This window comes from Triticum aestivum, chromosome 5B (genome assembly GCF_018294505.1).
Source record: "Triticum aestivum cultivar Chinese Spring chromosome 5B, IWGSC CS RefSeq v2.1, whole genome shotgun sequence".
Classification (NCBI taxonomy): Eukaryota; Viridiplantae; Streptophyta; class Magnoliopsida; order Poales; family Poaceae; genus Triticum; species Triticum aestivum.
The window spans coordinates 476,564,964-476,570,808 of NC_057807.1; positions in this window are offsets into that span (position 1 = coordinate 476,564,964).

Genomic DNA, 5,845 nt, shown 5'->3' on the forward strand with positions numbered 1-5,845 from the left:
AAGACGGTGATGAGGCCGTTGGGAATACGGACCCCTTTAGAATATATCCAGTTGCTGCAAAAGAATGAACTATTAGCATGTGACAAGCAAAATAAATAACAACCGGAATATGCATGTGACAAGCAAAATAATGAACCACTTACTCTTTTCCCGTGGGCTCAATGAGCCACTTCTGCTCCTCAGTAGCAGGAACCTGCTTTGGTAGCTTTGCGTTGCCACGCAGCCATCCCTTGTTGTCAACCCCCTTCCCGTCACCACCATCATCCCCGCCACCACCCCCTCCTCGCCTGCCTCCCCCTCCCCAACCTCCTCCCCAACCTCCTCCTCCTCCTCCTCCTCCTCCTCCCTCCTCCTCCTCCTCCTCCTCCTCCTCCTCCTACCTCACTAGAGGAGGGTACCTCACTAGAGGAGGGCCTCGAAGACAACACCCCTAAGTCGGTGAGGGTGCGCTCTTTCTGGCCGCGACCCCCTGTAGTGGCTCTCCCCCCAGCACCTCGTCCTCTAGAGGCTCTCCCCCCGCCCCCTCCTCCTCTAGGGGCACCTCTCCCTCGACCTCCCTGTGAGGAGTCATCGTCAAGTAGCCGAGGGGGAGGATTACGTGCTCGACCACTCCGACTAGGCAGGCCGACGACCTTGCGTAGGAAACCCACGCCGTCGGCCTTCCCCTTGCCCATGTTCCACGAACCTGCATTGAAAAGAGAAAAGCAATTAGTAAATTAATGAAATGAAGAAAAAGGCATGATAATAAACACATTAATAAAAATGCATAAAAAGGCATATTCCTAAACTATAGAAAAAAAGACTTGAAACATACATCTGCTAGAACCCATATGAATCATCACTGTTGTAACCTCTTTCTCGGTCCGTCTCATCATCACTATCAATCATATCATCTTCGTTGTCCGACGGAGGTGGAGGCTCTTCCTCGTCGTCAGCGTCTTCGTTTAACTTTTCTAGCATAAGTATGTCATTTTCATTGACAATGGTCTCACCATCATTCCGTGCATCGTCGACGTTTGGGTCCACATCATCATCACGCAATGGTCTAGCATCATCATTTCTAACCACATCATCATCATCATCATCAGGTTGCTCTTGATAGAACACTCCCTCGTATGTCATGGGGTTAATGTTGTAGTAATCGTCTTCATTCGGGTCTGGTAGCTTACCATGTGGCGACACCTTGAACACAACTTCCCAACCCTTTAGATACACTTTCTGGCATGGGTAAGGCAGATAATATACTTGTGTAGCTTGGGTAGCCGCAATGAAGAGATCGGCTCCGGCATAGACGGTTGATGGTTTAACTTCGACCAAACCAATGGAAGGCGTATGTTTTACCCCCTCCCGCGGATCGAACCATCGGCATTTGAACACAGGCAGACTTAGGGTCTCACGCCCCTGGCGGAATTTAACCTCGTATATATTTTGTACCCTTCCGTAGTAGTCTACTGAATTTTGACCGGGGGTGTACACTCCAGTATTTATAGTTTTCGGATCGGGGCGGCTGTTTTGGTGCTCCTCTGTATGGAAGCGATACCCATTCACATCATACTTTGTACATGTCATGACGGCAGGGTCAAAACCCATGGAAACCCATCTCAATTCATCATCCATAGATATGTTCGGATCTTTTCCCTACAAGTATAATGGAAATTGTTGCGTGCATTAGTTCGGTTAACTAATAAATGTTGAAGTAGGTATTTAATAGGGGAGTGTGGAAATTTACTTTCTCCATGAACCAAGCAACAAAATTTTTACGTCCAGGGTTTCCATGACGGAGAAGAGTAAGTGCCTCCGCCTCAGTAGGAGGATTCACTCCCGTCCATTCCTCTTGAACGAAATCACTAAAAAAAGATAAGCGGTGTTAGACCGGGACTAAGTGAACATGAAACATGATGATGTGGAAGACATAAAGGAATGGTGTAGTGGTATTACCTCATCCACACTTCCTCAACTTCCTTGATGTTGTGCAAGATATAGAACATGAGGTCCTCCCACTCTTGTCGTGGCATGTTATAAGATTTCGAGGCCCCAGCCCTCCCACCTTGCGCGTTGAATAGATCGAGCCTGGGTTGATACTTGGGCTCTTCTATATTGTATCGAGGCACCTTGTTATGAAGATGGGGAACGTGGTCTGGATAGTATGATGTCCTGAGGTCTGACACCTCCTCTAGGATAACTGCCTCAGCTATGGAAGCTTCAATCTTAGCTTTGTTTCCACATTTCCGTCGGAGATGCTTGTTCTGCCTCTCAGGGCCGTACTACCAGCGATTTTGCACAGGGCCCCCCCAACAATACCTCGTTCGCGAGGTGCAGAATGAGATGTGTCATCGGAGTAAAGAAGCCTGGCGGAAAGATCTTCTCTAGCTTGACTATCAACTCCGGTGCCTTCTTATGCAATTTTTCAATCACCTCTTTACTTACTTCTTTAGCACAGAGCGTGCGGAAGAAATGGCTAAGCTCGGCAAGCACTCGCCAGACATGCTCGGGGACATAGCCTCGAACCATCACCGGCATTATCTGCTCAATCCATACATGGTAGTCATGACTCTTCAGACCGGTCACTTTGCCCGTTGAAAGATTGACTCCCTTACTTATATTCGATGCATAACCATCGGTGAACTTCAAAATTTGTTTCAGCCAGATAAGTACTTCTTTTTTTTCTGGCGGTTTAAGGACAAAGTCAGCATCTGGCTTGAACCAGTTTTTTCGACCGCCTGTGGGAGGCTTCATGTTCAGGCGTGGTCTATCACAAATTCTCTGTTGATCGGCTCTAGCTTTTACGTTATCCTTCGTCTTATCAGGAATGTTGAGGATCGTGTGGAAAAGGGACTCTGCCACATTCTTCTCGGTGTGCATCACATCAATATTGTAAGGAAGTTTGAGGTCCTTGAAATAGGGAAGCTGCGAGAAGGGGGTAATGTGAGTCCAGTTGTGCGTCTCACCATATCCCTCGAAGCCTTTGGCTTTGGCTTTGCCTTTGCCTTTGACTTTAGGCTTGAGAGCTTTTAGCTGAGCAAGAACATCTGCCCCCGAAAATGTTGGAATCTCGGTTACTTCATGAACAACCCGGCCTTTCGTGAAGTTCTTCTTGTCTTCCCTGTCTGGATGGTCTGGAGGGAGGAACTGTCGATGCAGGTCAAAGGCTACATACTTGCCACCCTTACTCAGCCAAATCATTCGCAGAGCCTGCATGCACACTGGGCATGGCATCTTACCACTTGTACACCATCCGCAGAATAGAGCATAGCCGGGAAAGTCATGCATGCAATAGTGCAACCAAACTTTCATCAAGAAATTTCTCTGCAGATCCCGGTCGTATGTCAACCTCGGAAAGTACCAAGAATGGTGCAAAGCATCCACAAGCGGCTGCATAAACACACCCAATTGCTTCCCCGGGTAGTCAGGCCCCGGAATGATGAGCGACAAGAACATGGTCTTCCGTTGCATTAGGGCACCGGGAGGAAGATTGAGCGGAATTACAAACACAGGCCAGCAGCTGTATGGATTGGACGACATACCATATGGATTCAACCCATCACCTGATATGGCTATTCTGACATTCCCAGCCTCGGCTGCTTCCTCGGGGTATTCTTCATCGAATGACTTCCATGCTTCCCCTCCCGATGGATGTACGATTTTTTTTGGATTGTACCTTATACCTTCCTTGTGCCACTTCATCATTTTGGCAGACTCCTTCGTGATGAAAAGGCGCTGCAGTCTTTTTATAAAATCAAGATACCGAAGAACCTTAACGGGGATGGTTAGCTGCTTTTTCTCACCATCCTCACCGACCACCTCAATGTACCGAGACGAACCGCACTTCCTACAGTACTTGTCATCCGCATACTCGTGCCTAAACAAAAGGCAATTCTTCGGGCAAACATCTATTTTCTCATAATCCATAGAGAGTGCCTTCATGATTTTCTTTGTATCGTACATGCTTTTCGGCAGTTCATGACCCTCAGGGAGGCTGTTAGCCCATACTCCCAGGAATGCTTCGAAGCATTTCTGGCTACAGCCGTACTCAGCCTTGACTGCAATCAGTTGCGAGATGGCATCCAGCTGAGATATTTTCGCACCCGCATAAAGAGGTTTCTTCGACGAGGCCAAGACCTCCAAGAAGGCCTTTGCGGTTGCCTCCGGCTCCTCCGGTTCATTCTCTGAAGGTGTCGCATTTGCCGTTTCTGCAACAATGACATCATCTAGCATGTCCCTGACCCCGTCGTCCTCATATCCATCGATGCGTTGTCGCATCACCTCCTCTCTACCACGGTCCTGCTCGGCTATGTTTATCGGCGGCATGTCAAAGTTTGGCATATATCCGTGCGTGCGAAGGTGCTCACTCATGTCCGTCTGATTTCTACGGTGACGTCTGGCACATCTCGCACAGGGGCATGGTGGGATAATTCTCATTGGACGACGGAATATCTCCTTCAAATACACATCGGTTTTCGCGATCCACTCTGATGTTACTCGATTCCGACGGATAAAACCACTGTACATCCACTGATTATCTGCCATCCTCTGCTTTTTTGCAACCCACACAACATAATTAAGGATTCACTTAAATTAATCACATCAAATTTTCAGTTTCTACCGCGTTTAATCCACCTACATCTCTAATAGGTAAAGATGGGTCCTAATCCCACCCGAGGATGTGTAGATTGAGTACGTTCTCCATTCTACCCCGTTCCGAGACAAAATTTCGGCAGCACCTCCCCGCTGTTCTCCAGATACACGTCTCGGCAAATAGCCGAGAGAATGTGCTCCGGAGAACAATGGGGAGGCGCCGCCGAAATCCTGTCTCGGAACGGGGTAGAACATGGAGAACATACCCAATCTACACATCCTTGGGCTGTCCATGGAAAACGCTGGACAATCCGAAAGAGCTGCGGTGATAAATATGCAATTGAATGCATATTTATCGATGCAACCCTTTCGGACGGGAGACGCCTAGGTTACGTCAGTTGACTTGAGAAGGAAATCTAGTCACATGATTCGTAGATCACCCTCGGCTGTAGAGGAAGTAGTCGAACACCGGAGGGACAACCGGGGACCAACAGCTCCTACGACGATCACTCCACCGAGATGGAACACCACAGAACCTGCACCGTGACAATAATTAAGTACATCACAATATATTCATCATCAACATCTAACAATCATCGAATCATAAAAATCAGCATCCTATATCATCTCTTCCGCAAAAAAAATCATTATCTATCATTAACATCATCATCTATCATCATTAACATCATCATCTATCATGTAACAATCACCATACATTTGCAACTATCATCAAAAAATCTATCATCTAACGTCATGCCCCTTGTTAAAAAAATTGCTTTTCTTGCATTTCTCACATTTGTAACTATCATCAAATCATCTATCAACTAACTATGCATCCATCCATCTAGTTACATAACTATGAACAACAACAAAATTATCAAAAAAATCTACAGAGAGGGAGGGAGGGAGCTCACCATGGGGGAGGGCCGGCTCGGGGGGAGGGGCAGGCACGGACGACGGGCCAGAGCAGGCGGCGGAGGGGCAGGCACGGACGAAGTGGCCGCCGGGGCGGGGTCGATGGAGGTCGGGGCGGGGACGGAGGTCGGGGGAGGGAGGGCCGGCCGCGCGGGGATGTGTCGAGGGAGGCCGGGACGGGCGAATACAGCGGCGGTGCGGGCTGATCCGCGCGGAGACGACGGCGGCGTGGGCGGATCCAGGCGGCGGCGCGACGCGGGGCGGGGAGGACGGCGGTGCACCGCGGGTGGGTGGGGGAGACGGGGGAGGCGCGGGCGATGGCGGGTTCGGCGCGGGGCGGGGCGGCCCGGGGTTG